The sequence below is a fragment of the Pavona decussata genome, unplaced genomic scaffold (assembly GCF_977016875.1).
Source record: "Pavona decussata unplaced genomic scaffold, jaPavDecu1.1 SCAFFOLD_198, whole genome shotgun sequence".
In the NCBI taxonomy this organism is placed as follows: domain Eukaryota; kingdom Metazoa; phylum Cnidaria; class Anthozoa; order Scleractinia; family Agariciidae; genus Pavona; species Pavona decussata.
In genome coordinates, this window is record NW_028145606.1 from 1,597,818 (window position 1) to 1,620,172 (window position 22,355).

At 38.1% G+C, this 22,355-nt stretch overlaps 1 protein-coding gene and 1 pseudogene across 2 annotated transcripts in view; both read right to left on the minus strand.

Moving 5' to 3' along the window:
* Nucleotides 1-22,355, minus strand: part of LOC146461491 (uncharacterized) — a 125,377-nt gene that overhangs the window by 63,606 nt on the left and 39,416 nt on the right. The window lies entirely within an intron of this gene.
* The window catches only part of LOC146461492 (uncharacterized), a 40,602-nt pseudogene continuing 29,709 nt past the window's right edge, over nucleotides 11,463-22,355 (minus strand). Inside the window, exons 13-19 of the transcript XR_014857411.1 lie at nucleotides 19,225-19,341; nucleotides 18,611-18,724; nucleotides 17,179-17,537; nucleotides 16,487-16,625; nucleotides 14,290-14,323; nucleotides 13,780-13,918; nucleotides 11,463-12,135 (exon numbers count right to left, since the gene is read on the minus strand). The product of XR_014857411.1 is annotated as an uncharacterized LOC146461492 (transcript). The remainder of the gene's footprint in view (nucleotides 12,136-13,779; nucleotides 13,919-14,289; nucleotides 14,324-16,486; nucleotides 16,626-17,178; nucleotides 17,538-18,610; nucleotides 18,725-19,224; nucleotides 19,342-22,355) is intronic.

Here is a 22,355-nt window from a genome sequence, read left to right on the forward strand (position 1 = left end):
CTGATCCGCATTTTGTGCACGTTGCCGATAATGTCAGCTGAAATTGAGCGCTTATTCAGTACACTAAGGAGGTTAAAAACATCATGTCAAGCGAGCGAGAGTCTGGGCTGGCGTTGATGAACATCAATTACCACCGAGACATAAATATCGAGGAAGTGATAAACACGTTCGCTCAACGGCAATCAAGGCGTCTTCTTTTTGCGTAGCGTAAACGCCAAAGTCTTGTACGTACGTAATGTAAGGATTTTAGACCAAACGTTTTCGTTGGAACCAATTTGGAACCCCCCCTCCTAGAAATCCTGGCTACGCCCCTGCACACTGGCTTATTGATTTGAGCCGTCGCTGCGAAAAACGAATATTCAAAACAACACGGCAGGAACAAAGTCACACGTTTTTCTCCATCCATTAAAGTTTGATTTGCACTACATCGAAATGGTCAGAATGGTATGCAAATTTGTTGCACATGTTTCGTAGGCTAATTGACCGAAATAACTATATTATTTTAGAGGAGAATAGGAAAAAAATCTGGGATCGAAAACATTGAATGGCTGTCTTCAGTCAGTCTGATTAGTTTTAGGGCCCATTATGTGATGTTTGGAAAGATTCACGGGCTCCAGATGCCAAGTGTTACTGTTTGTGAATCGGTTCTGATCTCATAATTTGTGACGGGAATTGCGAGCCACAAGTATCGCATGCATATTCGATCTTCCTTGAGTGGGAAAGAGTTTGAATTAGAGTATGAAACTTGAAACAAATAAGTTCTTTTCATCGTCTTTTGAGATATGAGATTTAATTTAGAGAAAATAACATACCAGAAACACTTTTATTTTAATGAAATTGGCACTGAATTCGAGGCCATTTTGAGTAGTGTACACAAATCTGCATGCTTTAGAAAGCAGCCAGCGAGTTTGGAATGCTTATTGTATTAATTTTCTTGTGACATGGTTGGTCTAGGTTTGTGTAAAGTTTCAAGTTCATTGGGTTATTTTACACCGTGAACGGGGCTTCGTCCTTTGAACTAAATTTTCGCGGTTTTCATTGGCCTGTGACCGCACCTAGGCCCCATTTCAAACTCTCGTAATTTTCGCAAAAATAAAATACCTTGGAACTTTAAAATATGATTTTCGAAAGTAGTTAATCCAAGGGTATCTTCAGGCGAAATATCAGAAATTCGACCAAGGGGTCGCTGAAATGCAGTTCTCGATTCTTATTGGCAGCCGCTCTTAAAAAGATGGGCAAAGGTAAAACAACGGACGCGTTTCATCCATGTGGCAAGTCGAGAAACGGCTCAGTGATGTTTACATTTACGTCGGTGCGCGATTCTTTTAGTTTTTTCTTGCGGTGGACTTCATTTGTAATAATTTAAGCAAATTCTGTTTTAGGTCCCGTAAAAAGGGAGCATTTACACTTTTTAGCTTGAAAATAACGTTAGTTTGGAAGTCTAACATGACATGAGAGACGTGAGAATTCAAGTTATTTCCGTGGGAAGGCTCTTTCATCTCGCTTGAATGTCTCAATATAAACTCGAAAAATTCACCTGAAAAGAATCATTTGGTAACGTTATGCTAATATGGGGAGCATTTAAGTTTAAAGCTAGTTATTTTCGTGTATAAAGCATGAGATGAAACCAGAGACCTTGGTCGGCTTTTATCCAAATGCTTCCGTGAACTGTACTGACGCGTGCAAAGTAAGAGGAGGAAGATGAAGTACTGAAATGGCGAATTGTGCCAAACTAAATATTTAAACATGATAAATAAGTTAAGAAAATTGCCCTTTCAAAAAAGTTCTTTTATTAGCAGCAAATTTGTATACCCCCGATGATATGGTCATCTGAAATATGGCAAAACGCCCTCTATCTAAGGAATAGCAAACATTGTATTCTTTACGTGGGCAACTTCAAATGTAAGAATGTTCAGGTAGAGATAAAATATAGTTTGGGAGCAGGCACAAGGGATGTAAAAAGTATTGTTAAAACATCACCTCAAGAAAACGTTTCCCTGTTTGAACAAGAGTTTTGAAAATGTACTAATTTGCATAGTTTCAATTGGGCGATCGGATTTTTTCCAAAATAAAAATTCGCTGGAATTTTTGGATATTCTTTTTGAAAATCGTTCACTAATAGGGTCTTTTTGAGGAAATAAAAAGAAATTCGAATTTTCGCTTATGTCGCTGGCCGGATTCTTGAAAGTTATTGACAACATTACTTGCCGACGCAGTGTGATGCCTCAGCAGTTGCCCTTGCAGCTTGGAAACAAAATAATTGCAAAAAATAAATGGATAGGTCTTTTATTGCGTTTCAGAAGCCTGTTTACCTTGACGCAGGACAGGTATCTCACAACATTAAGGTTAGTGGGATTCACAAATAAAATTGTTTGTCGGGGAAGTACTGAATTCCTGATAGAGAGGCCGCTTTTAAAAAGAATTCTCCGTGATCATTCGCCAATCATGGCAAGCGAATCACCCTCTTTGCACAGGAACTACTCGTCAGGAGTAAAGACATCTCTCTGTCTTATAGACCTTTTTCATAAATGGCGGACAATAAATTATTCTTTTGTTTTCATGAAAATTAGCCTTACTAGCCTCGTTAGGATGTGCAAAATTCAAAAGAATTTTTACTCTGAAATGAGGTCAGTAGGGCTAATTTACACATCTTGAAAAGAACAATCAATCGGCCGCCATTTATGAAAAAGGTCTATAGATCGGCACAACTTTTGCTCACGACTGTCGCATGCGATGTCTAGACCGCGCGCTGCTCGCGTCATGCAAAAAATCGCACATAACTCTTTTCACCCAACATTGCCTCCCGGGGGGGCACTTGACAAAGTTTTGGGTATAGGAGTGCCACTGGGGGTTTGAAACCCTGACCCTGTTTAGGGCGAAAATAACCTTAAGTACCTACCCTGTGTAGGACAGTGTCCTCTATTTTAAGACCCTATTTAGGACAAAGGACAACATCTAGCTCTTGTGTTACACCAGTGTTTATTGGCAATAGTAATCAGTAACATTTAAAGGCCCACTTTCACTTACCGGACGTGATGTTCCACGTATTCAAACGCGGATACCAATCACAACAGATAAAATAATACACTAACTAGAAGTGATGACAAAAACTCCCAAAATTTTGCATTAACAGCGGTGAACCATAAGTGGAAACTCAATCGACGTGACGCATTGTTCACTAAAATAAATACACACTAACGTCTCTTATTTCGGATTGCCAAATACTCGACGACGGTCTTGCAACCATACCCTGTCTAGGACGGGTCCAGGGCAGACTCGTTTGAAATTATATACCCTGTTCAGGCCAGAGAGGCCAAAAACCATACCCTATCCAGCGGCACGTCCCCGTATAGCCCATATAGGGGAGTACCCCTCCCCCCCCGGGCATTGCCTATACCTACGAAAGTCCTACGAAATTTTTTGTGGCGTACATAACAGTCGTAAGCGAGCTGCAGGTTTGATTTACACGAAAAAATTCGTGTCGTAGCCCTGTCGTAGTTTCGCATGCGGCAAAGTCGTACCGTGTAAATCGCCCGTTAGACTTCAGTCTCAGTATTTTTTAAAATACTTACCCTTAAAAAGGCGCTAAAAAGTCTGCGGTATGTCAAGTAGAGAAATCAGCCCAGAGCTTATTGGAAACAACGAGGTGAGATCAATTCACTGAAGTAGGGATACATTGTTTGTGTGTATTTTATAATAATGATAATGATAATAATAATAATAATAATAATAATAATAATAATAATAATAATAATAATAATAATAATTTCTTAAGCGCAAATTCAACTGAAGTTTTCAAATGCGCTTTACAAATGGTATCAATTAAACAATATATATAGAGTTAAAAAGTAAACTGTAAAGGCATAAAAATTAGATCATAAACATCATGCTAACTAATTCTGTTAAAAATTAAAAATTGTATAAAAGTTATTCTAAAGGACTTATTGAAATATGCTCTTTTAAAAAGGAGAGTCTTAAGTTTCCGTTTAAAAATGTTAATGCTGTGTTCCTTCTTGAGTTCCAGAGGTAGTCCACTCCAGAATCGAGGAGCCGCAGTAGCGAAGGCTCGGTCTCCGAGGGTGGGCAACGTTTTAACTGTCAGTGGTTTGAGCGTATAGTTATCGTTAGATCTCAAACCATAACTGGAATTCGGCTTCAATGTAATTAAGTCACGTATATATTTTGGGGCGGTGCCATGGAGAGCTTTATATAAGGGAGTCATTTGCATACTAATGAGGAGCAGACGTCTCTCTAGTATCTCCGCCTCTCTGGGCGTCTGGCTCCTCGTGTCATGCTGTTTCCACAAAATTTCAGATTACAGACTTTTTCTAAGAGGTCCTTCTATCTCAGGAGCCGGTTAAATTCAAAATGCACAAACTGGTGAGGCAGCAAGAGAGCTTTTTCTCAACCCATCAACGATCTCGCCGTCGTTCTTGCTTGGATTTGGCATTTCTTTGAACAATGACACTACACCTACACCTAATGAACCATTGTTTTCGGTGAGTAGGCCTACGTTTAAGTGCGAAGGAAAGATCAAACTATTATTAACAAGCGAGTCATGCTGAGCACTGCAACGTCTTTATGAATACTAAGTTCAACAAACCATGCAAAACAGACTTAAACAGGGGTGGCAACAAAACCTGGGCTAGACCATGGACCGGGCCATGGCCTACCCTATGGCCCACCACATGGCCTACCCTACAGCCTACCCTTTTTTGCTGGAAAAATGGGAAACAAACAAATAAACAATAAAGCTCAATTAAAATAATATTAAAACAGTAAACAGAGCGAAAATTGTGTAGCGAGAGCCGCGACGGCCTGAGTGAGGACAGCAGCTCACTCGTCCCAGTCCCTTGGAGGTCTTAGATTTCTGTCTGCTGTTCATAATCCAAAATGGCGGCTAAACATTTCGCGATTGAGGTCTTAAATGTACGTTTCAGTTTGCTCTCGCTAAATACGCCTGCACTGCAATCTAGGTGATATGAGGTGCGATTCGACACAACAGTATGTTTCACTGAACAGCTCTTGTTTACTCACTGCTAATTTATCATGTCCTGTCCCTTTTGTAGTTTCGATTTCAAAGTAGTTGATTTTTAATTTCATTATTTTAAGTGCAAAGGGACGATTTGACACTCAAGTAGGTTGACATTTGATTTCACTGGGCACTCCGTGTTGTTGTAAACGTTTGCTAAGGGCTTTAAACTTACCATGTCTTGTCAGGTTTTGATTCCAAAGCAGTTCATATTGTTAAGAGTGTGCACGCTGGGATACGTTTTAAAACAAAAGAAGCTTGGCGTTTTATTTCACAGTACATTGAAGGTGCATGCTAATTAATCATATCTTGTCCTTGAAGTTTTAATGCCAGTCGGCAGTTCACACTGTTTAGTGCAGAGGTATTGTATGATTTAGAACAGAAGCAAGGCGGTGGCCTTTGATTACACAGACTTCATTGTGAACATTTGTTCGATTTCTACGGATTTGTTATGTCTTGTTAACTAGTGTAAAATTGTAAAATCAAGGTTTTGATTCCAAAGTCGGCAGTTCACACTACTGTTAGGAACACGTTTAGTAATGTTAAGCTAGGCTGCGATAGAAAGGCACTTCCCTCTCTTAAGACAAGGGCATGGCGTTTTCTGAATGCCACTATAATGTGACTCCTCAGGGGGCGTTGTTGTTTTTTTGGCGCCAATAAATGTATCTTTTATTCGCATTTAAAACGTGACTGTTAGTGTGTGTAAATAGTGGCATATCCATCAGTCAGAATTTATGTCAGTTCTTGAAAAATTTATTTTTTCGCCCTGCTCTTATTTCTTCGGCCTATCTAGCACATTCCTTGAACGACGTCCTTTATTTGAAATTCAGAAGTAAGAAGGGTCGGTTTACTTGGTCAAATAAAAAGGTAGTTCACATTGATATAGAGTCTAGTTGGTGATTGGTCGCAGATATCAAGCGAGACGAATTCCCGCGACCCCTATATTTATATATAACTATTTCAATTAACGTTGTCGGATTAAAGCCAACAACTGAAAGGTGGCATAGTTAGTTGTAAATCCATCCTCGATGGGATGCAAGAAGTTGGAATAATATACCATAAATGTTGGCCTCCGTGTTGTCTTGTCTATAAGGACGAGATATTGGTGAATTTTGTACAGTTATGTGAAAAAACTCCTGTATCACCTTGCGGTCTAGGCTTGAAGCTATAATCCAACAACGTTAATTGAAATAGCTGTATATATGTATTAAGACTGTCGTGCACAGTTTGCTCAAGGGCCCCAGCAGGACTTTAACGAAAAGAAAGAAGCTCGGAAATTAGACCGATTTTTGTTAGTAAAAAAGTAAAAAAGTCTAAATTTCGGGTTATGCGCATGCGCGTGAAGATAAAAGGAGTCCTATTCAGCTCACATGAACAGGGAAATTTACAGGTTTTGTGGCAATTTTGAGCCCGTTTCGCTGCTAATTGACAACACTCCAGCCCCGAAAAAGGCTAATTGGGACAAAAAGTGCGATATTTCCTGTACAAAAATTCGGTCCTAAGAGGATTAAACGAACAATTAACAATTAAACGAATTAGCCTCCAATAAAAAGCAAACTTCCCTCTTTCACTATCCAACATAGCAAAGAATCGTCAAATCTTGAACGCATTTTACTCACCTTTCATTTCACGTTTGCGATTTAAGTTCTCGTGGTGACACCCACCCTCTTTCAGTGCTTTGTAAACTTCCAAAAGACTGGGACGAGTGAGCTGGTACTATTAAGGCCCTCGCGATGCATTAGCTAAACAATTTTTCGCTCTGTTTACTGCTTCATATTTTTGTAATTGAGCTTCGTTTCCTTTTTCTTTCATTTCCAGCCAAAAAAAAAAAAAAAAAATAGGTGGGCCATAGGCTAGGCCATGGCCCGGGCCATGGCCTAGCCCAGGTTTTGTTGACACCCCTTAAACAGTATGGTTGTGCAACAGAACCAAGGATTCTGGACAAATACATATACTGTAGTTAAACCAAAAGACAATTTTTCCTTGCCAAAGAAAAAAACTATCTAGAGTAATCAAGACTTATTCGGCAACACTTTCAAATGCCACTGTCCGATAAATTTGTTTTCAAATTATAAATATTTCGTTTGATTATGCAGGCAATCGTTAAAAGACTTATTCTGAAGCATGAAGAAGGATATTGCTTTGTCAATTGAAATGGCGAGATTGTATTAAAGTAAGTTTCAGAAATATCTCTAGCAACCTTTGTGGTAATAATAATAATTTATTCACTTATATTGCGCATTTTCCATGGCAAGATGATCAAATGTGCATTACAATGATGTGATTAAAGTAAAAAAGTAAAAAATATATAGTATGAAATGTAAAATGTACAAAAAAAAAACACGTATATAAAAATCAATCAGAAGCGAATACCATAGCAAAAAGGTGTGTCTTAAGTAGCGTATTAAATTGGGTGATGTTGCCGCAGTCTCGTAAATGTGCTGGCAAATCGTTCCACAGGCTAGGTGCGGCCATTGCAAAAGAACGATCCCCTAATGTCTTATATGATTTAAAACTTGGATGGCCTAACAATAAACTGTCATTGGATCTTAAGCCATACTTAGATGGTGTCCTCACAACTATAAGGTCCTTTATGTAGTCGGGTGCGATACCATGAATAGCTTTAAATGTGATGAGCAGCAACTTAAATTGGATCCTGAATCTGACTGGCAGCCAGTGCAACCTCTTGAGCAGCGGCGTCATCTGACAATATTTAGACTCGCGTGCAACTAGCCTAGCAGCAGCATTCTAGACGCGTTGTACTTTACCTATTTGGTATGCAGGGAGTCCGTACATTAAGCTATTACAATAGTCAACCCTGCTCGTGATAAACGCGCGCACAAGCGTCTCCGCTGCCTCCGGTGACAGATACTTTCGTATACGTCTGATGTTCTGGAGATGGTAAAACGAAGCACCGCAGGTCTTTGTCACATGAGAGGCCATCGAGAACGTTGCATCGAACCACGCACCAAGGTTTCTCACCGTAGACGATGTTGCTATCTGCGCGTCACCAACGTGAAGGCTGCTGATGGAGGTCTTTGCAAGCTGCTGCCGCGTACCAATCACAATGAACTCTGTCTTCCAAATATATGGGTTCCCAAGTCTCCACTGATTAAAATCAGTAGGTAAAAGAGGGGTTTAAGTGTATGGGTGGGGAAATAGTTGTGTGTAGAACAAAAAATCATTAGTAGAATGGTTAACCATGTAAGTGGTTATATTGAGCGAGAGACCTCTGCAACGCAGCACTCTCAAGCTCAATTAGTGTTAAGTAAAGTAACAAAAACAACTAAAATCTAATAGAAATGTTAGATTAAAATACCAGAGAAAGCCATATTAAGGGAAAAGCTTGTATATAGGGATTAGCTAGATTGGGAGAGGGACAAAATATGTTTAAGGATTGGGTTTAGTTAGTTTTGGGAAGGGGGAATTCTGTATATGGATTAGGGTTAGCTAGTTTTTGGGGGAAGGGGAAACCCTGTATAGGGATTAGGGAGAGCTAGTTTTGGGGGAAGGGGAAACCCTGTATATGGATTAGGGTTAATTAGTTTTTGGGGGAGGAGGAAACCCTGTATAGGGATTGGGGTTAGCTAGTTTAGGGGGAAAGGGGAAACCCTGTATAGGGATTGTGGTTAGCTTATTTTGGGGAAGGGGAAACCCTGTATAGGGATTAGGGTTAGCTTGTTTGGAGTAGGGGGAAACCCTGCATAGGCTCACGTCATTTTCCATTACTGGTGAGGCCTACGGTGTCTGCTGGTCAGCAACTCTCGAGTTGATAAAGGTGTTAATTGTGTAGTTGATGAGGTGTAGTGGGTACTTTAGGCGTGAAAACACAAACTTCAAGCGTTCACACTCGTCCGAAAAATAACTCCATGAGGAGGATAATTAAATTGTGGAGCAATCACTCCCAAAGATGAAAGGACACCAAAAATGACATTCTATCCCCCTAGCGATGAAGAGGATAAAGATGATTAACGCTGTAATAAGAACTTTACTTAGTACTTGAATTGTTGAACGATTTGAATAAAGAATTTTCAGTAAATTCTGAGCGTGTTTTATTTTTTTCAGTGCGTGCCAAACTTAACATGCAAATTAAGCAGTCAGCAATAAATCAACCGTAATATTCTCATTCGGAGCAATGTCATGAACAAAGACAACAAAAGACTGTTTTTACTGTTTAATCCCCGACAAAGCTCACCTTAATTAACATTAAATTGCTTAAGTAACGGTGTGTGAATCGAAAAACGCGTGTGATGTCTGATGTCTAATGTCTGACTTCATCTTTTATAAGCAACGAAATCACAGTCTCGATCAAATTTGTCCAAAATAGTAGCAAAATGTATGATTACTACTGAGACTCACAAATTCGTGAATAATGTGCTTGGCAGTAATCGCTTTTTTATACGCTTACGGACAAAGAAAAAAAATCGCACTAAACAAATGAATGAACAATCTAACTCCCGGTTATCTTTGAAAACGATTTCAAAACCGTTCAAAAATTCACCAAAGGAACGCCAGGCAAAGTAATGACCTCATACTACCCAAGTGTAGGCTTGCGAAAGTCCAAAGGTCTTTCACCTTCCGCGGAGCAAAAAATTTCAAACCTCCAACCGAGGCTTAGCGAATGATTTAAACTCACTGATGATAAATAACTGCTTGGAAGCTTTTATAGTTTGTGTTTCCTACTTCATAGCGGGAAAGTTTTGTAACTATTCTATGACTATTCTATTTTTAAACTATGAGATCATCGTTTTATAATGAGAACCCTATACTACCCCAATGATGTCCCTATACTATTTTTAGATGATGTCATCACTTTTGATGAGGTCAACCCGGGAGCTATTGTGACGTCCTACCTCCCTAACCTCCCGTTATATCATTGTTTTCGGATGACGTCACCCTCCTGGGCTATTGTGACGTCATACCTCTCTTACCCCCAGTTTATATCTACTTAGCTGCAGCCAAATAGTTTGTCTGGAGAAGAAAGATCAGATCGTTGTCTAGCCATGAATTTCGTGCTGCAACATGTTATGTGTCTGTAGCCTTCAATAGACTTAGTTTGAGTTCATTGGGTTCAATGAGCGTTCAAAATATGAATTAAATTAAATAGTTGTTCTGAAAAATACCAAATGTTGTTGTGCATTTTCTTTTACGACATAAAAAACAATTTTAAAAAATTTTAATATTTTCAGTGGCATTCTTTTTATTTTTCAAAGAAAATTCTAACAGGTATTAGGTTTGAAGGGATGACAGTGTCCATGTAAATTATTTATGTTGCCCTCTTCCACTATTTCTCAAATTCTGCCACAACCCCCTCCCCACCCACTGAAAAAAAAAAAAAAATCAGAAAATGGATGTTGCAAAACGACTGCATATTAAACATTGTTAGTAATTAATAATATTCATAGGGAAATAACTATTTTTAGACCTTTTGCTAGGTATGCTAAGTGCCATGTTTCGAATTGTACCCATAGTTGCACTGATAGTAACAGCAAAAGAGAAAACAAGAGAAATAATTTCAAATTCCTTAGGGAAGGTGGATCCTGTCATCATATCATTACAGTGAACTCAAACAAAAAGAACATATTTTACACTGCTGCTAGATACTAACATACATGAAATATAGGCCCTCTTGCCGCCTTACATCGCAAAGCTAAAGGAGCTGAGACAGAAAAGATGTCCCTTACTGTACTTTATTCCAAGTTAGAAATTTGTGGGGAATGCCTCAGCTATTTGTGATCGCAATTTGCACCAATAGGATCGGGAAATTTAGCCATTCAACGTAGAACTACGAGCTCTTTCACTTTTGTCTCAGCCAACGAAAGCTCCTGCGAAGATAGACTCTTTTCATTAAAGACTGCAATTCGTAAATGTTTTTTATCTTGTGAAAACAAGGTTGACAGAGTTGTTTGAGGGAAATTATCATCGAGCGAAACTTCCCTTCCCGATAAAAAAAAAACTCTTAAAAGACTTTTGATAACTCCATCCCGTGTTTCTTTCACGAAACTATTGAAAGAATGGTTTCTAATTAAAACCGTTTGATTATAACACCCTGACAGATGTTAAAAAAAATTGCCAACGGCTTTTTCGGAGAATCTTTAGCGATTTTTTAGTTTCCGCCATCGTCATCGTGCAGCATTTATTTTTCGCGCCAGGCCGCCAGTCGCTCATCCCACGCTCTGTCGCTGAAATTTTCACTTTCGTTTTAGATTTCTTTTGTTAGGAGACTAGCCAATCAAATCCTGGGACCCAGAGCCTCCTTTCCCTTGTGGAAAGGCCCCGGACAGGAGGCTCTGGGGAAGAGAATGGGTATAGACAGGATAAATCTGTTGTAGTCCTTGCAATTTGGGATTCTTTCTACCTTTACAGTAGAACGAATGTTTCCAAATTGTGCATTTACTTAAACATAAAATTAAAAGATAAAAAAGGAATCTTTCTAACCTTGTTAACAAGCTTTTATTGAAGCCCTGTTTTACATTGCTTTAACCCGAACGTTTAAACCAATTACAATAATAACCAAAAGTTTCTTTTATGCTTTCCCAAGACCACTAAAGCTATAATCTTGACTTTTTCTGCAACGGCCAGTACTTACTGCACAAAGATATATCCCATGGCATAGGTCAATCGGTCGCCATTATCTGGAGAGTACTGAGCTTCATTGCCGCACGTGGACTTGTCATAAGGACCATCGTCAATACCAAACCCGAGCAAGGAGTCACAGGAGTCGCAATCGTTTTGTTCGTTAGCTATGATGCCGATTCTCGCTTTGGTTGATGTTTCACTTCCACTGACAGCATTGAAGCCTTCCTTGTTGCAGTTGCGCTGCAAGGACGCTTTGGACCCGATCAGCCTCTTCCACGTATTCCGACCAAGAGAGGTGGCCAGTATTGACCGTCAGCGATCAGTGAAAATAGGGAGCTGGCAGGTTTGTTGACAACAACAAAATTGAACTGGTTATCGACCTTCATACCAAGACAAATCTTAGAGAACGATGTGCTCCAGTAACTTGGTAGCTTCGTTTCTTGTGTGTCGAGCCCTGTCTTTCCTCCCTCAAGATTGTAGGTGTTTCCGTCGCTCCAGAGGTCAGAGTTATACCCAAAGGTTGTCTGCACATGAAAAACAAACAAAAAATTACCAAAAACAATAATAGTAAAAATGATAATTGTTATAGTAACAGAATACGAAGAAAAAGTGATTTAGAAAAGCATTTAATTATAAAAAAAAAATGCGATAAAATATTTCTTAAAATCGACAGTGTCTCGACGTTAGCTAAACGTCATTATCAAGTCACAATATGTTTGCGCGTTACAGTCTATAAATACTAAAAAGCAAAAAAATAGGTGATTAAAATAAACAAAACGTTTGGCATGCATGGAGTCCGTCTGGATAATTAAATTAGCTTTGAGATTCTTGATGAGCAGCATTTCAAAGAATAAACCACTAAATTTGCCCCACCACTTTCTTAAACTCTTAGTGGGATTTCTTTTTAAAAGGTTGTTGTTACCATGAGCTTCTAAGATATGTCTAGCGACGCTGAATTTCTGTGCTCAGCATGCAATGCGTTGATGAAGGTGTCGGCCTCTGTAGCCGACATAATCTGTATCGCACAGATCACATCAAAAATGGTAAACAAAACACTGCTTATTAACAATTGACGACTTAATTTCTTTGGGTTTAAGATCTACCCCAATTTATTGCTCATGAAAACTGGCTGCAATAAAGGGCCAATCTTATGGTTAAGATCGCGTAAGTACTTCTGGACCGCATGAGCGGCCGCTTGATCTTTGGAAGACTAATTCTTACTGTGCTACTATCATCGGTGTTTCTTTCTGCTCTGTTCGCTGAAGCATTTGTTGATTGCGGAATTAATAAGGCCCATAAGATAGTCAAGGCACGTTTTGCATTGAAAGCCTCTTTTGTAGACGCTAAGGCATAGGCCTGATGTATCATTGTCTTTAATAAAGAGTCTTTATAGCGGTTATCGCTGTGACTGTGGTGTAAGTGCAAGCCAGGGATTTTCTGTAAGCTTGAGTTTCAATTTTAATTATGTTCTTGACCATTTCAATGCCGATAAAAGAGATCTTATTATCCATAGGAAGCTCCATCGTAAAAGCTAGACTGGGGTTTCGGACATTCAAGGTAATAAGAAACACCGCAGCATTCGATTCCTCCCAGACATCACGGCTTTGTCAGCATTTTGAGCTTCTTCTCTAAGATGCTTGAGCTGAGTGAGTTTGGATATCAATTTCTCATCCATGACCGCCTTTTGGTGATTTTATTTTTTCTTTCTTAAGTTACAGCTTTTTTGTTCACCTATCGTTTTTAATTTAGTATTTATAGACTGAAACTGACAAACATATTTTGACTTGATAATGACGTTTGGCTAGCGTCGAAACGTAATAGTTTTTAGGAACAACTGCAATGGACTCTTAGCGAACTATTCAGGACACAAGAAAGGATAGACGAGTCATTTTCTGTCTTTCTTGTTTGAAGCTGCAGGTCAGTTACATCCAGCTATCCGAACGAAATTTATTTACGGCTACAGGCAATTGATCGAGTATTTGCAACGAGTCTTTCAAGTACTAATTTTTAAGATGCACTTGTTGTTTAAATTATGAGATCAAGATATTTTCTTGAAAAAATAAAAAAAAGTGACTGATTAAAATTTAAATTTCCCTGTAGGGCAATTTAAGATAATCCAGAAAACTGTTGCAATCACTACGTTTCCCATAATTCCACCTTGTCAGTACCTTTCTGCCATCGATCTTCATGACCAGGGTCCATCCGCCTCCTCCGCATGAATTAAGTAGACCGTCGTTTGTCATGTGGCAATAAGCGGAAATAGGCCTTGAACCTAAGGTCAGTGAGTAAGCTTTGTTTCCTTCAGCCCTGGCAAAACAGAAATATTGTACTCAAGGAAATTTCTCAAGAAACCTTCGGCTGGAAATTGAGGAACCTTTCAATGTTTAATATAATGGAAAGCATTTTCACCACCCGAACGACTAGTATATCAAACAACTTATGTGAAGACTACTATATGAAGCAGCTTATGTGTAGACGTAACGATAGAACACAGCAAAACAGAAATTGAAATTTTGTGCAAATGAATGGTAATTTCCTTTCAAATTGGTTGGAGTACTAGTAAAAAATGTCGAGTACCTCCGAGGATCAGCTGTTTGTCCAAGAAATATTTCCGATTTTATTTTATCTGATTGGACTGAAAAGTTTGACTACATGCAAACCACCACAACTATACTTACATTCCTTTTTTATGTATGTCATTGCACGTCACATCTAAATATATAGACAAAAGGAAAAAAAAGATTAGTCGAATCACTTTTAACCCTATGATTTATGTGTTAGTTGGCAGGCACTTAATTGAGAATGAATGAAAAAATAACTTAAAAACGTACCTTATTTGATTTGAATTTACAGAGTATAGAAAAACAATATAACTGATACCAACCAGAGTGCTCTACCCCAATTTTTTGTTAATTTATTTTTAAAATTACAAAGGAAAAAAGAACATAATACTAGTTAATAAAATAAACCTAAAGCAGAAGCAACAACAATAAATACGAAGTCAATTGCAAGAAAGAAAACACAATTCAATCACACAAAACCTGTGACTGTTTAAGGACGGCTGCCTTTAAGGATCGAGAATTCGCCGTCAACGACCAATTTGGCGAATCGCTTATATTCGGTCCAAAAATATCCTTTGGTGAACTATTTTAAAAAATCATATTTAAATGTTCAAGCGACTTTTTAATTTTGAGAGATTCGCAAAATTTGAAAATGCGGTCAAAGTGCGGTTTTTCGCCCAACTGAAAGTTCAAAGTACTGTCAAACTTTACACAAACTTTGAACAACTATTCTTGTTTATTGTGCACTACTGAACATTTTCAAATCTATTCATTTTAGTGATTCTAGCGGACACTTTAAAACCACCTTTGAAGAGCGCCAAATTGGTCGCTGACGGGCGAATTCTCGATCCTTATAGGCAGCCGCTCTTAAATACCTTCCGTGCAGTGTCGTCACGTATTATTATTGAAAAATGTGAATTAATTTCTCCCATTTCTTGAGATGCTGCAAAAGTTTAATCTGTCTCCCTTGTAATATAAAGCAAATGCTCGATGGATTCTATGTCTTCTTGTCAAAAAGCACAACATAGAGAGTCAGTTAGACCTAGCCGAACAAGCTTTTCATCGGTGTAAATAATACAATTTATTTAGTTTTGATTCTAAAGTGATATTAAAGAATAAGGAGAAAACATTTTCTTAATCAACAATTGTATCTGAATACTTATCTTGTAACGTTTGATTAGCGGTGCACAGGATCTGTTTTCTCTCTAGAGAAAATTAAACATACCTGCCTCGATGAGAGCATACTCCTCTAGAAATTTTCTAGAAAGGCTACTCGCTTTGCGTTAATCATGTACTCAATGTCTAACATTTTCAATCCCCATTTCTTAAGATCTAATAAAAGAGCCTGGCGTTTAACTTTATCCCTCCCTTTCCACATGAAACTGTACAAAATTGAGTTCACTACCTTAACTAAACCCTTGGGGAGCGCTATTAAAGAAGCCCTGTACATACGTTTTGGAATAGTAAAAGTCTTGACAATTTGAATTCTTCCTAATAAAGACATGTTTCTCCATTTCCACAAACTTATTGATTTCTTTATAGCCTTCAACGTTAACGTTTCGGTAAAGTTCAAATCATGCCTTTGTTTCAAGTCGTAACCGAAATATACTTCAAGGATTTTGGTAACTCCACAAACCTCATGCTTTGTGTAAAGGCCATATCTTGGATATTATGTTACCAAAAGCTAGTATTTCTCTTTTTTCGTGTCAACCTTCAAACCAGAGCAATCTCCAAAGCAAAAGAGTGTAAATATAAAAGTGTAATATAAATATAGTGTAATATAAAATAGCAAAGCAAAATAGTGTCAATATAAGAGTGAAATAGTGTAATATATGAATCTCCAACTCTTAGAAAACAAGTGATATCGTCGGCAAATAAAGACAAGTCTAAAACCCTGAATTCTGCTATCACTTCTTATCCGTCCAGCCAGAATCTCAAGTGCAATTATAAACAGGTATGGAGAGAGAGGGTCTCCCTGCCTGACCCCTCTACCCAATGCAAGGTGCAGTAGAGAAACCGTTATTCATTACACAACTGGACACATTGTTATAAAGAACTCGAATCATATCGACTAACGGTAGCCAAAGATGATTAACACTGGTTGCTATGTACTTATTGTTAAATAATGAATAATTAATTGATTTAATTTGCTTTAACTTATAGTTCTTTATTAATTGCTGACAAAACTGGACCATTTATGTTCATGTTTCCATCATTGGGAATATTTGTTTAGTTATGTTAAAGGCGTAAAGATAAAAATACGTACGTTCTTTGATCGTAAATTTTCAGAGTATAAAAGAACAATAACTGATACCTTTACAGCCATAGAGCTCTACCCTCATTGATATTCCACCAGTCCAAGCTGTCGGACGAAAGCGTATGTAACGCGCCTCGATTGGTGGGCGTAGATCATGATAAACAACGGTGTTTCTGTCAGAGTTTCCAGTAAACACCTAAATAGATAAAGTAAGGGATTGTAATTTGTTAATAAAATGATTTTTTAGCTCACGGTGGTCATAAGAATTTAGGATGCGCTATAGTGTCATCTACGTATGTGCAATATTCTAATTTAAAGTATATTTGACAGTATATTTTTACATACTTCATTAAATGTTAATGTTGTTCTCGTATGAAAAGGGAAAACGACAAAAAAAATTCCTTATCACTTTTTCTCTCCCGCGTATAAGGTGTATAAAAGCATCAAATTTTACTTCCGGTTGAACACAGTATTGCCCAACACGGGAGATTAGGGATAGTAGAGTCAAAAAGTCAATACAGGCACGCTTAGTCTCGGGGGCTCTTTATCCCTCTGTGTAAGAGGTTATACCAAACGATGGGCTCCCAGTAGAAGGATCAAAGGATACAGAGGCCTAACGGAAACTTTTAGTGAAATAAACTTTTGATTCGTTTTTAATTTTTATCCTGTAAATAACTATTTTAAACCTGAAGAGGGCTGAATGGCCGAAACGTCGTTTTCATTAAACTCATATATTATGGTGTTGTTACCTTGTTTGTAGTTTTCCCTTGTTCCTTAAAGTATGCAAAGGTCTTTCCATCATTACTGTACTGTAACATGTACTTGGATATCCATTGGCTGTGTGATCCATAAGGCCAATTGGTGCTATAATGCCTTCCCTGCGTAGCTACACCTGCCACTTTGGTGTTCACTTTACGCAGATCAATCTGCAGCCATTGTTGACCGTCTCTTGACTTAGCTGACCACCCTCCAGATTTCCGACTAGTCTCTTTAAAGTTCAGTCTTCCCTGTCTGGCAGCATGATTAGAGTCATGTTCAGAAGATGCGCTAATTTGTGAGTCTGAGATTGCTCCGCTTTCCATTCCAAGAGCGTTTCCTTTTGTGCATTCTGCAAGTCAATTGACATGAATTAAATGACGTTCCTAAAGGGTTGCAGTTGGACCTGGAAGTTGTTGTCACTGCACAACCAAATATTTATCGGTTTGAACGTGTTTCCGGAAAGGGCACTTTTCACCCTATGTAGCCCATATGTTGTCCCTACGAATATTAATGCTATGACAATGAAACTTGCACAATTGATAGTAAATACAAATAAGTTACCTTTGAGGGAGTGATGACGTTAAGTGAATGGAAAAAAAATGCCACGATATGCAATGGGTGAACTAAAATTTCAGAACTTCACAACAACTCCAGATCAAAGACAAAAGAAAAACAATCAAAACCGACAACAATAAAAATGTAAAACAAGAGAGTTATATTGTGAGAAAGTTCAGAGAAAGAGGATTAATCCTATTTCGAAAAATCCTTCCTGTCAAAGTTGGCTTCCATGGCAACATGAACTTACATGACCATAAATCTATAACACCAAATGGTTTCCAGATAAGTTTCTGTATATAAGTCACTAATTTTGGTGACATATGCCAAGCACTTATATACAATGTCACAGATCATAGTGAATTGAAATATTGACATATCGTGCAAATATTGGGGTTGTTAATTGTTGTGAGTATTCATTGCTATTCATCCTGCACTTTTTGAATTTTTCCATCATGCATTGTTATTCATTGCGGTCCACAGTGGCAGGCAAATCTTTACTTCGTCAGTCTTAATCCGTTAACACCGTTGACAGGCACTGTCTGTATGCGGGATGTTTGTCCAATGAACGTAGCTCAGTGGTAAAGCATCTGAACTAGTAATCTCGACTCCTGATAGGATCACCCCGATTTCCTTTTTTCCGAGTATTCCTGTGTCCCTTTAGATAATACGTCATTCTCGGGCATTGCAGCGCATAAATCTATACGAATTATCATGCACCACTATGAGACAGCGGACCGCATTGGCAGGAAAATTTTTACTTGCTGATAGTTTTTCTACCACGAGACAGTGGATTTCATTGGTTTTCAAAAGTATTTACACCACTTCGGGTACTTGCGACACAGAAGTTTCATTGCAGACACTTACCTTCTACTTCACAATACTGTCCTTTGTACCCTGAGGCACAATCGCATTCGAATGTTCCACCTTCAATGTTCTTGCAGACTGCTCCATTTAAGCATTCGCCTTTTTCACAAGGCTCTTATTTAGTTAAAAGAAAAAATAACAAATTTGCTTGAGGGCTTGAATATACATCTTATTTATGTCCGAAATAACAGTTCGCCCTCGAACCACTTAGAGGTTTGCCCGATCTTGTAAGGCCTAGTTAGATAGAAGTGATACGCCGACAGATTTATATTAAGCATGGAGTGACCAATCCCGATATATTAAAACTGGTACGAGGCTTAGAGGAATAAACAAACAGAGATTACCTTGAGACTCAGAGATAATTTTTTCTCATGTTAAGAAAACCAGTGGAAATGCTACTAACCTTCGTTATGAGCGCAAAATTTGGCCTACTCATTTCTTGAATTGTCTTTTGATCTTTTTTTCCGTTATCATAATTATTTTCCTGTAACATTAAACTAAACAACTTTTTTAAAACGTAAAAGATAAGACTGAAAATCAGCCAGATAGAAAGACAAAAAGTGAGAGAAGAAAAAGAAATAGAAAAAAAATAGTGTCGTTTAGTTTCCACTTACCTTTCTCGCAGTAGTCTCCAAAGTACAACTTCACACACTCGCATTTAAATGTCCCAACTCCCATGTTTTTGCATATTCCTCCGTTAAAACATTTTACCCCATCACATGGTTGATTTTCTTTTTAAACAGAAAAGGAAACAAGAATATAAGATGGATAAAATAACCGCTTTTAAAAAGCTATCCCATGGTCCTTTTTATTAAGCGCGTTGCCGATCACAAAGTCTTATGGCATGATTTTTAACTCGTGAATGCGCGTATACGCAATGAATTTCGTAATGTGGGCTGAATTTAAATTAAACTAAAACTTTATACTAATTTAATCGGAATTTAATCAAAATAATAAATTATTCATAAGTCTATGTATAGTGCACGTATTCAGCATCAGCCGCCATTACAGGACAAAAAACAAGGACGAAAAATTAACTTAACTTATAACTTATAATTGTAAATGGTTTGAACCCAGGAGTCATGTCATAAGTAGGTAAATTATGATCATCCGGGTAAGTGTAGTCCTGAGAAGGACTGTTTGTGGTGACTGACGTCTCGACAACCTGAGCGGTAGTCATCTTCAGAGTCAAGTGACGGTTGTCGAAACGTCAGTCACCACAAAACAGTCCTTCTCAGGACTACACTCACCCGGATGATCATAATTTACGTACTTATGTTATAACTTATTCTTAAAAGAAAACACTAGTTGGTGTGTTGTCTGCTAACTCCTTCCATTTACTGAAGCTAGAGTGAAACTTAGGGGCGGTTTTTTGTTTTGGTGACTGAAAGCGCCGGGTTGAAAGCCGCTCAAGACCGAGATTGTCGTTCAAGTCAACAGGGATTTCGCGCAAAATGGAAGCAGAAATTATGATGGAGAAGCGTCTGACGGTGTTCCCTGCTCATTCGTGTATTTTTTTTTTTTTTTTTGGCGGTCCAAAATAATTTGACCGTTAAAATCGTAACGACACAGGTGCCAGATAATTTAAAGCCCCCAACAACGTTTAAGTGCATAAACTAATCTTCCCGTTGTGGACAATGTTGTCTAGTGGCGTAGCTTGCTGACTTTGATGCAAAGGGTCTAGGGTTCGATTCCGGACGTAACGGAGAAATTTTTTTCTTTTTCTTTTCGTTTTTCCTTTCCTTCTTTCTTTCTTTTTTTTCTTATTCTTTTTTTTTTTTTTTAATTTGTTGTTGTTGTTGTTGTTGTTGGTTCTTTTGGCTTTAAAACCATTCCAAAGGCTCCAAAACAATTTTCAAAATTAAAACTTTCTTAAAATATACAAAATTATTCAAGGAGCTCAATCTTGCTGAGGGCAACGGCTAAAAATCTAATTGAAGTGGCCTAGGACGTGTAAAATAAAATGCCGGTGAGCTGAGGCTCCATATTAAGCCTTTATAGCTTATATTTCGAGTTCTGGGCCAACCACACACAATGCAAACAATGTTTTATACCTTGCCACTATTTACTTTTGCATTCACGAGTCGGCTCACAGGAGCCTTTGATATTTGTGGGGTATCGCGCCTCGAGTTGCTCAACACAAACGATTGTCATATCAAACTTTTTGATCAAATTTTGATCAGATACTCTGACTCGACTAAAAATCAAGTTCTATTAGCCAGAGTTGTTTGTCTAGTTCATAAGCCTAAGGCTACGTCTACACTATGCTGGATAGCATTTTTTAGCCTGGTGTGAACAGAAGTGGCCTAAAACTTGAACAACGCGGCCATCTTTGCACTAGAATCCAATCCTCGTTCCTCGTTTCTTCCTTTCCGTTCCGTTCCTTCCTTGAGTTATTAAAACTAAGAACGAAATGCTGAGGAAAGGTGCAAACATGTCAACTTTATGATGTTAAATTTAAATCTCTCCTCAAAAAGCAACCCCACCACCCCCAAAAGAAATAATGATAAAATAAATAAACAAGCAAATAATATCATCGCGCAGAATGGCCATTGTTCTCGCGACATTTACTTACAGTGCACGAAACGCTATAGGTCTGAAATATTGCTCGTTATTATTCAAGTAAACTTCATGAGAACTTATTTCATTGGTTGTTATGACCTAGCGCTAACAAAGCAAACAAGATCCGTGGCCGGGGCCTTTGAACAACTAAATTTGAATGAACGCCAAATTTGCTAGTTGTTTTCACGCTTATTGTAGTTTATTCTTTTTTCGAGTGAAATTCTTGACGTTTATTCAATCCAAAAGGTGCCAGAGAGAACAACTGTGCACTCCAATATGCCTCTTTAGTGATTAAAAGTTTTTCGATGTTAGTTGAATTGTTTGGAGTCGCCTGCACTTGATTAATACATTGGAATGAAAAGTCGCTTAAATCGTGCGGTGTTTTGTTGAAATGCATCGCTACCTCACAAGTCTTTTTCTCGGTGATCATAGCAAACTTGTGGTTGCGAAATCTCACTCTAAAGTCGGTTGTTGTAGAACCAATGTATTGCAGGCGACATTTCTTACACGAGGCCAAATACATAACATTTTTGGAATCACAAGAAAGTTTTGATCGTATTTTGTAACTCTTGCCTGTTTGAAAACTTTGGAAATAATTTGATTCAACAAAGAAATTGTGGCAGAGATTGCATTTTCTTCTGTTACATTTAAAACAACCCTGAACCTGAACAGCCTCTTCACGCTCGGTGTTAGGGCCATAACGAGATGGCGCTAACAGTTCTTTAGAGTAAGATTTCGCTCGAAGTTGTCCGTCCTCGTTTTTTATACCAGTTTTTTTTTTCATAGCATTTATCGAAATTTGCTTATCTCATGAACGTAAGAACCCTATAAGTTCCTCATCCTTTCTGCAATTACATATATTTTTTGCGCATATGCAGCAAACTGCTCATCAACATACAATAACAATGCATTTCTTAGGGCAAAATATCTGAATGCTGATTAGTTGTAACAGAGGGCATTTTTTCTTAATTTTCCTTTCATCGAGGTTAAAATGATGGGTCGAGTGGCGAAAACACTCGATTCTCTTTAAGCCGGGTTGTTTGTAACAAATATACATGAAAATCAAGTGCTGCAGCTAGAAAGGAAATCCTAAAGGTTAAGTTTTCGTGTCTGTTACAAGAAAAAGCAAGCGATTATTTGTGTCAAAGCTTAAAACTTGGATTGGATTGATATTTGTTTGACT